Source organism: Fundulus heteroclitus, unplaced genomic scaffold, assembly GCF_011125445.2.
Source record: "Fundulus heteroclitus isolate FHET01 unplaced genomic scaffold, MU-UCD_Fhet_4.1 scaffold_219, whole genome shotgun sequence".
In the NCBI taxonomy this organism is placed as follows: Eukaryota; Metazoa; Chordata; class Actinopteri; order Cyprinodontiformes; family Fundulidae; genus Fundulus; species Fundulus heteroclitus.
This window is the reverse complement of record NW_023396631.1, coordinates 91124-101655: the sequence shown is the minus strand read 5'-3', so window position 1 is coordinate 101655 and position 10532 is coordinate 91124. Positions and strand designations below refer to the sequence as shown.

Genomic DNA, 10532 nt, shown 5'->3' with positions numbered 1-10532 from the left:
TACTTCCCTCTGAACTGATCAGGTCCACCTGCTGTAAACAAGCCCGGACTCGGCCCACCTGCCCACACCTCTACTCTACTTAAACGCACCTCAGTCTGCATTTCTCCAAACATGAACCGTATTGTCTGGCTTCTGTTCGTCTTTATGAAGATGTAACTGTTGAACGTGCGTGTCCATCAACATTTGCAGCAGCTTGGTCCTTGGTGCAATGACACAGTATCACCACCAGAGGGCCGGGAATCATATAGGTCTGAGTTTGACTATCATTTCCACTTCTTCTTGCTTCAATAAAGAGTTTGTTTTACTGATGACGTTGACTTTATTTTCGGATGTACAGTCTTGATTGTTACAGCATCACACGACGCCACCGTCGAACTCGCTGGCTGACCCATGCGTAGAAGTAGAAATGAGGAAAACACAAACGATCTGGCATTCTTTACTTACTCCAACTCAAAGCCACCTTTCTGGCTGTAACCAGTCTTGCTCACACTTCACAACCGGCATGCCTCTCACACAGCTGTGCACCTATCACAGGTGTGCCAGCAGAACCAATTTGCCCTAACAAAGATCCCTCCTTAGATTTTCAAAATAAGTGTCTTAATGACACATAATTCTGTATAATGCAAAGGAAAATACATGAACTGAAATGATGGCAGTGACAGAGAGGATAATACTCTAATGCAGATCTTTCCTTGCAGACACATTTTCCCCTAATCAGTCATTCTGTCCAATCCAAGTATGTCAGACTCTTTGCCTCCAGAGTTTATCTGTAATTTCCATTACAACCAATTTTGCAGTCCAGTCTCTCTAATCTCATAATCTCTAACACAGGTCTTCATGTAATTGTTATAATGTGTTTAAGACATTTTCAGTTTGTATTGGTGTGTAAATGTATTGTTTAGTTTGCTCTTTGTCTACAGTAAATAGTGTATTTTTCCATTTTCATCTGATGCAATCCTAATAAAAAAGTTTTCCCCCACAATTTAGGTTCATTTGTATTTAAACTGTTTGTCATTTGTTGATGGGTGTTGGTGGTACTTTTTGGTTATACTGGTGGCTACAAAAAAAAAAAAAGAAGAAAGCTTCCACAGATGTCATTTCTTGGTTTGTTTTTTGACCGCCGTTTGGGTCCCATTCCATGGCCGCTTGACCAGTTTGACAAGCAGGTGACAGTAACCAACAAGAAAGGCACACCAATTACCAATATTTACTTAGTGATTTGTTTCATTCTTAAAAAGTCTGTTAAAAAAACAACATAGCTCAGTTAAAAATTTGTCTCAAAACAAAACTAATTTCTTCTCACTTAATTTGAACATATCATTGATTGTTATTGCTTTGGTGAGAAACTAAGACGTGTTTTAGGTTTTAAACCGATGCCTCTGCAAGTAAATACAACAGCGTTCAGGAGTCACAATCTGTCATTTCAGGAATGTATCTAAGTCTTTCCCCAGATTTATTTTTAGTAAATAAGCCATAATCACTTTTTAGCAAGTAAAATATTTATATTTTCTTTAATTGGTGGATTTTTCAGTGTGGGAGGGGTTATGTTCAGCAGGATATATAAAATATAATCCCTCTAAATAAAATAAAGCCATTTTAAGCAGAACTGACATTTCGATATTCATATAAAAGTCATAATCTCTTTTTGCCAAGTTGTCCTATTTTGTCTTTTCTGTTAATTTATGCAGAGTGGGAAGTTCAGATCAAGATCAATAAACTATAATCCTTCCTTGAACCTTTGCACTGGGCACATTACTATCTGTACTTACATTTTTCAAAATAAATAAATAATACCCCCTGTAACAAAACAAAAAACGATTAAAAAATATATTTTTAATAACTTATTGAGTAACATCCATCACGGTACAGTTTTGTGACAGAATGGATCTAACTCTAAGCAAGCTCAGTGCAGATAAATCGTCAAAAGTTTATTTTTATTGTTCCATTTAGAATGTAAATTTGCAAATATTTATCAGGGCAAACACGTGAAACTGACACTTTCACGCATAGAAGAGGATAAGAAAGATAACACTTTTGATTGGTCATACAAATAAAAACTGTTTTATTAGCGTTAATATTGTTTGATTTTTAGAACTAAACCACAGAGAAAGACGCAGGCCGTGCTCGCTCCCGCGGTAAGCAAGTTCCTCTTCCTGCTGCTCCGAGAACGCGCAGGATCATTTTATGCAGACCATGACTTAAAATGGCGTGTGTCGATCGTATCATCACTTCCTCATAAACCACCCTTCTCGTTGCATTTTCATTCCGTTTGATCTTAATCGATCACAATATTTCGATTGTTAGCTATTGTGACTTTTCTCTTTAGGACATTTACAGTAGGTTGAGAAACTCAGAAGTGAAAGAAAAAGACGTGTCAAAGAGTCGTAAAGAACCCGTTTAACTACCAGTCTATCTACATAAAGGCATTTTGACCAGTAAAACATGTTAATCAAAATATGTTTCTCCTCCCCTATTTAATTCAGTCCTACACCCTTGATCACTACGTTTATTTCTAGGGAGACGGGAGGATTATCACTCAGTTTTATGACGTCACAGCACATTTCAACCGACTCGCACTTACAAATGTTTCAACAAAAGTTGGTTCTCACTGAGACGGAAGGGTTCGGTCCTTTCTCTCTTCCACGACCCGAAAACACATAAAAAAAGCTTTAAAACGGAACCGACACAGTTTAAAGAACCAGGACTCACCCGACAGACACACCGTCAATGCCACAGAAGGCTTCACAAAAATGGAGTCCAGAACCGATGGAAAAAAGTACTGAAGAACTTTCAGTTTCAGTTCTGAGCTGGGTGTGTTCTATGGAGCTAAATTAGAGCCAAAAGTTTTGTTACTTTGAAAAAGGAAAAGTTAATTTAAAAACGTAATGTTCTGTCTATATTTTGAAAAGAGATAACCATCTATTCAACATAAAAATAAGTGTTTTTTCCAGTTTAAACAAAACACTGATTTGATTGTGGAAGTATTTTCAGTTTAGAATCAAAGTTTTTAGTTTTTTTTTTACAGCTTCAAATTACTTTTTTTTTTCACTTTCAGATCTTTTTTTCCCCAGTCTCAGACTTTTGGCCCCGATTTTGTTTCTGGGGCGCAGTTACAAAGGAAAGGGACGTGGAATCATGAATCTTTCTTCTTAAAGAAGAAGACGCATTTCTGTTATGTTGCCTTCATGAAACGTAGAAACTGTGAGAATTGCGTGGCTCTGTTTTTATTCATTATACCAGGGGTTTTCAAATTCATTGAATATGAGCAACCCCTTGGAATAGGTAAAGATAACCACGTATTTCACTTTTACTTGTCTCCATGTTCTAGAGGGTCCCGTGGAGGCTCTGACATAAAATAACAAAGTAAATATGAAATTATTAAAATGCAAAAATACATACTGTAGAAAGTGATAGGAACATGCTGATGTTATAGTATTCACAGAAAACGTCCAATAGGGTGTTTTCACTGACGTCACTGGCCAACTTCCGGTCCGCCATATTGGGTGGCACACTTCCTTATCTCTAGTTGTCTTACACGTATTATCGTATCGCGAATGGATAAGTACGCCAGCACGCTAGAGCGACCAGATAAGGACGTATATCTGAGGAAATGTTCCGTGATCGACCATATGGACCCCTATGCCCTCCACGGTGCTTTGTTTAGCCGTAATCCAGATGATTGGCCAAATGTAGAGCACGGCGACATAGTGCATTACCTGGTGTTCGGTGAAAACCCTCTGCACACTCTTGAGGAAATGAGAGCTTACAAGGATCTAGAGGCTCACAACCAGTTCACATCTGGTTATGTACATCAAGGAAATCGCCATCATACGTGGACGGGTGAGTTTTAATAAGATGGTAAAAATGTAAACAATCCGACGCAAATGTGTTGCACCGCCCGCCGGGGGCGGGCGGTGCGCGAAGGCGCTTGGCTGCAAGGCCGATCGACGCCGCTCGCGGCTTTAATTATTTAAGCAGAACAATGACCAGTGCAAAATTAAGTTGTATTTACCGTATTGGCGCCGGTAGGAGCTGCAGATCATAAAGCCAGCAAACAGTGGGAACACAGCAACTCGTTTAAAGGTAAGCTGCGTTCAGACGGGCTCTGGCCCATGCTAGTTTAGTAGCTGCTAACCGCTAGTGCTAACAACCACTCGCGCATGTAATGTACTTTTAACTTGCTGCTATGTGTTTCAAACGTTTAGAACACACTCTCATTGACATCGGGATACTGTGGAAAGTTATGTTCGGTCTTACAGCCGCGATCCAAGCGAGCCGACGATCTCTTTATCTCTGTAACTCGTTCAAAGGTAAGCTGCGCTCAGCCGGGCTCTGGCTCATGCTAACCGTTAGCGCTAACAACCACTCGCGCATGTAATGTACTTTTAACTTGCTGCTATGTGTTTCAAACGTTTAGAACACACTCTCATTGACATCGGGATACTGTGGAAAGTTATGTTCGGTCTTACAGCCGCGATCCAAGCGTGCCGACGATCTCTTTATCTCTGTAACTCGTTCAAAGGTAAGCTGCGCTGAGCCGGGCTCTGGCTCATGCTAACCGTTAGCGCTAACAACCACTCGCGCATGTAATGTACTTTTAACTTGCTGCTATGTGTTTCAAACGTTTAGAACACACTCTCATTGACATCGGGATACTGTGGAAAGTTATGTTCGGTCGACTTACAGCCGCGATCCAAGCGAGCCGACTCTTTGTTATCGCTAACAGTTGTTCTCCGTGGTTGCGCCTCCAGGCAGGAAAGCGGTGGAAAATTAATCTGTTTCTATGTTTTTCCCATGGCGATCATGTGTTGCGCTGTTACAGCCCACAATACAGCAACGGTTTACCATGGTTGAAATCAAGTTAAGGTGAAATTAATCAAATTAAAACACGGCTGAGAGAGGGAGTACAGTATGCGGTAGTAATAGGCAGTAGAGGCGGCGGAGGCAGTCAACACGACAGCCGCGGAAAGTAATAAGTCATAACGCCCAAGCCCTATTATTAATATATTCTTCTTATATGTTTTAAATACTTAACAGTTAATTACCTGTGACAAAGTGAGCACCGCAGACTCTGGCGTATTCCAGCTTAACACCGTCCAAATCGGACCTGGATATCCGTGTCAGCCATAGGTGACGGCGTTGTTCAGACAGCTGTTTTTTTTTTTTTCACACTGATTCACTATTACGGCTGGTAGGCGATAGAAAGAGCGTTGATCTCCACCTCCACGGGCCGTGCAACCAACCATTAAACACGTTTTCCCCATTGTTCACCTCCAATACTGCCTAAGGCGTCATACAATGCAGGTCAACGGTGCGAAACGACTGCCACCCAATATGGCGGACGCGCTGAGTAGTCACGTGAGCGTGACGTCAGCTGAAAACCCCCTATTCTATAGCAACATTTACAACAACACAGGTCAAATTGAGTCAATGTAGAGATTATGCCTTTATTTTTAAATCCCAAATCATGTAGATGGACTTCTGGAGATCATCATCTGTCATCTGTAAGTGAAAGTTGTCACCTGTAAAAAAAAATAAGTTGTTTGAGTAGTTTTTGAGGCTAAAGAGTGTGACCAAAGTATATATTTCCATTTTCACCAGCAGACCAGAATAATAGAAAAAATGATACATAAAGCATAAAAATATGTCATATATCTGATGAAAATGTGTAAAAACACGTGGTCGATACACCACAAAAATGATGCTTTTATTTTGAAAAGTAGTCTCAGCCGTCACTGCCGTAATCCTTAGTGTTCACGTGACCAACAAAAACAAGTGAGGGCTCACTTGACCGCAGTTCTCTGTTGCTCCTTCCTGTCTCAGCGTACAGGGGGACACCCAAGAGCATCACAAGCTCTTTCGGGAGGGTGATAACTCTGAAAAGCTTCTATCCTCCTCCTCACAGCTCTGAGGAAGAAGTCGCGCGCCGTCTCCTCTTTCCCGTACGCGCGCTCTACGGCTTGCCATACGCTCTCGTGTTACGTGGCGCGCACGGTTGCTCTGAGCCGCACAGAGCGCCTGTTGTGCATTACAGAGACAACTCTGCAGGACAGCCTTTGTCTGCACAGCGCCTCTCACACTGGCTGTGTGCGGCTATTTCTCAGGCTTATACTTCCTTTGGGTTGGAGCCTCCAGAGAAGCTAAGAGCTCACTCCACCAGACTGCAGTAAAGTTGGCAATATATTCACAGATTCGGCTTTTCCGGATAAATAACTCATTGGCGGATGGTTGATTCTACAAAGCGACACCTCTCTGCAACCACAGGAAGGCAGACAGTGAGCTACAATCGTAGTTTCCTCAAAACGAGTCTCCCACCGCGCTGGGAGAATTACATTGGACTCTATGCAGAGCTCGCTGCTCCGCAGATGCTTAGGGACCGTCTGCAAATTGAAGCACCAGAAGAATAATGATGGAGAAATATTCAACAGCGTCACCAAGGAGAGGTGGATTATCATCAAATTAATTTCATGTGTATCTCATCTCATGTATATCATACCACATTTATTGGATTTGAAAATAATAAAAAAAATTAAGAATTTCCCAAAGCCTAAATGGCAAATGGCACCTCTATTTAATTATTAGAATAAGTATAAAATGAGCAATGACTACACTATAGATCATTGTAGTGCCACCAAACTCATCATACACATAGATAACCCCATCTAGTTTATACTACAACTCTTACTTTGGGAAAATGTGTTTAACTTTATTTTTTGATATTTTTTCATTGTTATTAAAAGCATATACTAGCCAATAAGTACGCTATAGATCATTGTAGTGCCACCAAACTTGTAGTATACATAGATAACTTCATCTAGTTCATACTACAACTCTTACTTTGGGAAGATAGCCCAAACTGTATTTTTTTAGATTTTTTCATTGTTATTCAGACGGAAACAAGACTCTGACCATTTTAATGGTCAGTCAGAGTCAGACCCGGCGGCATGGGCGGGCATTGGGGGGCCGTGCCCGCCCTGTGAGCCAGCTGTGCCCGCCCTGGACTGGAAGCTGTCTTTTGTTTTTATATATATACCTCGGAGTGGCCATCGTTCTATTAGTACTATCTTTGATGTGTCAATCATACAATTTAACCAATCAAATCAACGACTGAAGACAACATGCTAGCCAATCACAGATGGAGTGGGGCGGGACACTGAGTTATAGCCTTCAGTCGCTGACGCGGGCGGTGGTCGGCTGTGGTCACCGTCACCGTCGGTGTCGGTAGAGCGGGATGGAAATTTGGTCTGATTACCAAACAATTACAAGAAGTGACAACGAAGCAGACAAGAGCGAGCTGGAAGCAGCGCGATTAATTACTGTTTGAAATGTCAGCACTGAAGTCTAAAGTGGAGTAAACATTGACGCTAGGAGGGTTAGCTACGACAGCTAGCAGCACCAGGAGCAGATCTACTGCCAAACTGGAGAAACTTGGGTTACTTGCAGACAGAAGGGAACTCTGCTTTGTTCTGCTCCTTGCGCTCCATACCTGCTGTAATTACAGAACCTCTTTTAGTGTGAATTTTTACTTCAGTCAGTGTTCAGCCTGATCTCATGCTAATAAGCGTGTAGCTTATGCTGGACTTTGAGTCAAGACACAGCACTACAGGTTACCCTATCTCACTGATAGTTTCCAGTAACCCAACATAAAACCTGCCCAATTTAAAAGAAAAAAAAAGCCCAAATCTCAAACTCTCACGTTTAAAGCACAGAACTATTAAACACATAAGAACTATTAAACATAAGAATATGCCATTAGCACACAACTGCACTGAAGCAAAGAAAAAAACTGTGCATACGGCCTCCGAACAAAATATGCAATCAGACAACCCCATAACACACACAATCTCTTTAACAATCATGATATATCAACCGGAAAAAAAATATTTATAAATAGCTTCCCAACATGAGTTGTAAATCTACCTTAATATAAACTTAATTTCTCTCAGTAAAGGTCAATTAAACATATCTCTTACATGCAGTCATGAAATATGTTTAAGTTGATAAGTAGAACTCAACCCCTCTTGGGCGTTTACACTGACCAAACACTTGATTAACCATTATTCTTTTCTTGTTTTATCAATATTATTCATTATAACTACTATTCAATGATGATGTCAGATCGACAGATTCGACTTATTTAAAAAAATAAATTGACCAGTATGAGTTGTAGGAGATGGCATTTTATTAAAATGTTTTGGTTTCCTGTCCGACGTTGACAACTATTTTGATATATTTTGTTAGTAATTCTTTCTAAAAGCCCAACAAATGTTGTGAAAAGCTTCCCAATTTTTTTACAACCTGCCCATTAACTATTTTTGTTCCAGCTAATTGGAACAAAAATTAGGCTTTTGTGTTCAAATGCCTAATTGGTGTGAAGCCTGCCTAATTTGACAAAACTGACTACACTATTGCTATATATATATATATATATATATATATATATATATATATATATATATATATATATATATAAGTAATAAATAAGTAATAAAAAACTTTTAAAAGTGTGCCCCCCTAAAAAAATGGAATGCCCCCCCTGTGATTTGTTTCTGCAGCCGGGTCTGGTCAGAGTGTCAGTTTTGCCCCCCCTCTGTCCTGGGACAACTGACCCCCCTGTCGACGGGCGTGGTGATTGGTGTCACGTATTGTCAAACACACCATTTGAAAGTGAACTGAGTTAGTTGAATTTGTTTGTTTACTGCCAGTCACATCCGTTTCGTGAATAGAAACGTTGGAGCCACAATTCTCACAGTACTTACGTTTCCTGAAGGCACCATAACAGAAGCCCGTCTTCCTTCTTTAAGCTTGTCAATCATGATTCCATGCCCCTCTCCTTTGTAATCGCGTCCCCTACGCAAAATCGGGGCAGAAATCTGAAACGAGGGGAAAAAAAATATTTATATAAGTTGTAAAAAAAAAAGCTTTGATTCTGAAAACATAAAAATTGAACTGAAGAAAAAAGTCTTCAAATATCCAAATATGGAAAAGTGAAAGAAAAAACTTGTAATTTCTTCAAAATACTTCCAGAATCAAATATTTTTTTTATTTAAACTGAAGAAGAATTTTTTTTTTTAGTTTTTAATATATGGTTATATTTTTCAAAATCTCATACACAACATTAAGTTTTCAATTTCAAATTTTACTTTTTCACTTTCTTTTTTCAAATTAACACAACCGGTGGCCCCAATTTTGCTCCACACTGATGCGCTTGTAGGAAACGCCTCCTCCACCACTCGAGACGCTTCAGAGCCTCGGCTCATCTCATAAACCCCCTGATCTCGCCTTTGCTAGTTCTTGTGTGGACCACCCGGTTCACTGAGTTGTTCCTGAGGTCTCTGAGTCTCGGTTTGCCCACACTGGGGACACATCGCCTGCATCGTGTGGTCACCATCCTACTTAATAAATATTTTAAAATGTATACGCCACCTTTGTGACCAGCTTTAATATCGGGTTCCCCACATTACACAATCTTGTTTGAAAAGATAAAGTAGCGCAGCACAAGTTTTTACAAGTTATCCAGCGATGGAAAGCTGTCCAGAAGTTTGATTTCTCACATGAACTTTAGAAAAAAGACCCTCAACCGATTTAATAGCAGCATTGCAAAATATGCATATAGTCACGCCAAAACTGTTTGTGTGTGTGTGTGTGTGTGTGTGTGTGTGTGTGTGTGTGTGTGTGTGTGTGTGTGTGTGTGTGTGTGTGTGTGTGTGTGTGTGTGGAAAATCATTGAATGGATAAATGGCATTAAAGTTTTTTAAATGGTTTTTGCTTTTGGTGTGTTACGTCCAACAGGCTCGTTTAGTGGGGTAACATTAAAGGAGGCCACACAAGGATTTTCTGATTAAAAGAAATTTGATTTTATTAAATTATACTAAAGAAATAAAACCTGAAAAGGGAATAGCTGAAATAAGAAACCAAAATAAATTTATGCAAAACCCATAACTAACCAGAAATAAGCAAATGTGAAACAAACCTAACTAAACCCAACCATAAGATGCAAACCAAATGGGGTTCTGAGGAGGGAGAGGAAAAGGCCTCCCCTCTGCTGCATGCCTGGCAGCTTTTAAGCAGCAGAGCTCCAATTAGGGCAAAACACAACGCCTGCAGAAGGCCTGTCTCCAGAACCACATAAGGAAAAAAACAGACCTACTGCAGCCGTAACAGGTGGAATAGGAAAGATACTGAATTTTCTTTTTATTGAGATGGGAAATATTGTTTAAGAAATGTTGCACATTTTGTCCTTAAATTGGTATCCTTCAATTATTAAACAAGAGTCCCTAATAATACAAGAATAAGTTAAAAACTCCATCTGAAACATTGGCCAAGGAACATATGTCATTACTTTTTAAAACTTGCTTTGAGAACATACTACATATCAATATATTTTCCATATGGTAAAGGATTCCTATTGTTGTCTAATAAATGTATAATTGTCCAAATTCCCTGATCAATCCAATCTCTTTAAAATAATTTTTATTTATTAAAACATCTATTCCAAATTGAAGTTGTGTGTGGGGAAAAGTTAAAGTTCA

At 39.8% G+C, this 10532-nt stretch overlaps 1 long non-coding RNA gene across 1 annotated transcript; it reads right to left on the bottom strand.

Moving 5' to 3' along the window:
* Positions 1-5427: 5427 nt before the first annotated feature.
* On the bottom strand, positions 5428-5949 carry LOC118559096. Its single transcript, XR_004928634.1, has 2 exons — positions 5788-5949; positions 5428-5522 (listed from the first exon to the last, which is right to left on the bottom strand). It is a non-coding gene; the product is annotated as an uncharacterized LOC118559096 (long non-coding RNA).
* Positions 5950-10532: the final 4583 nt, after the last annotated feature.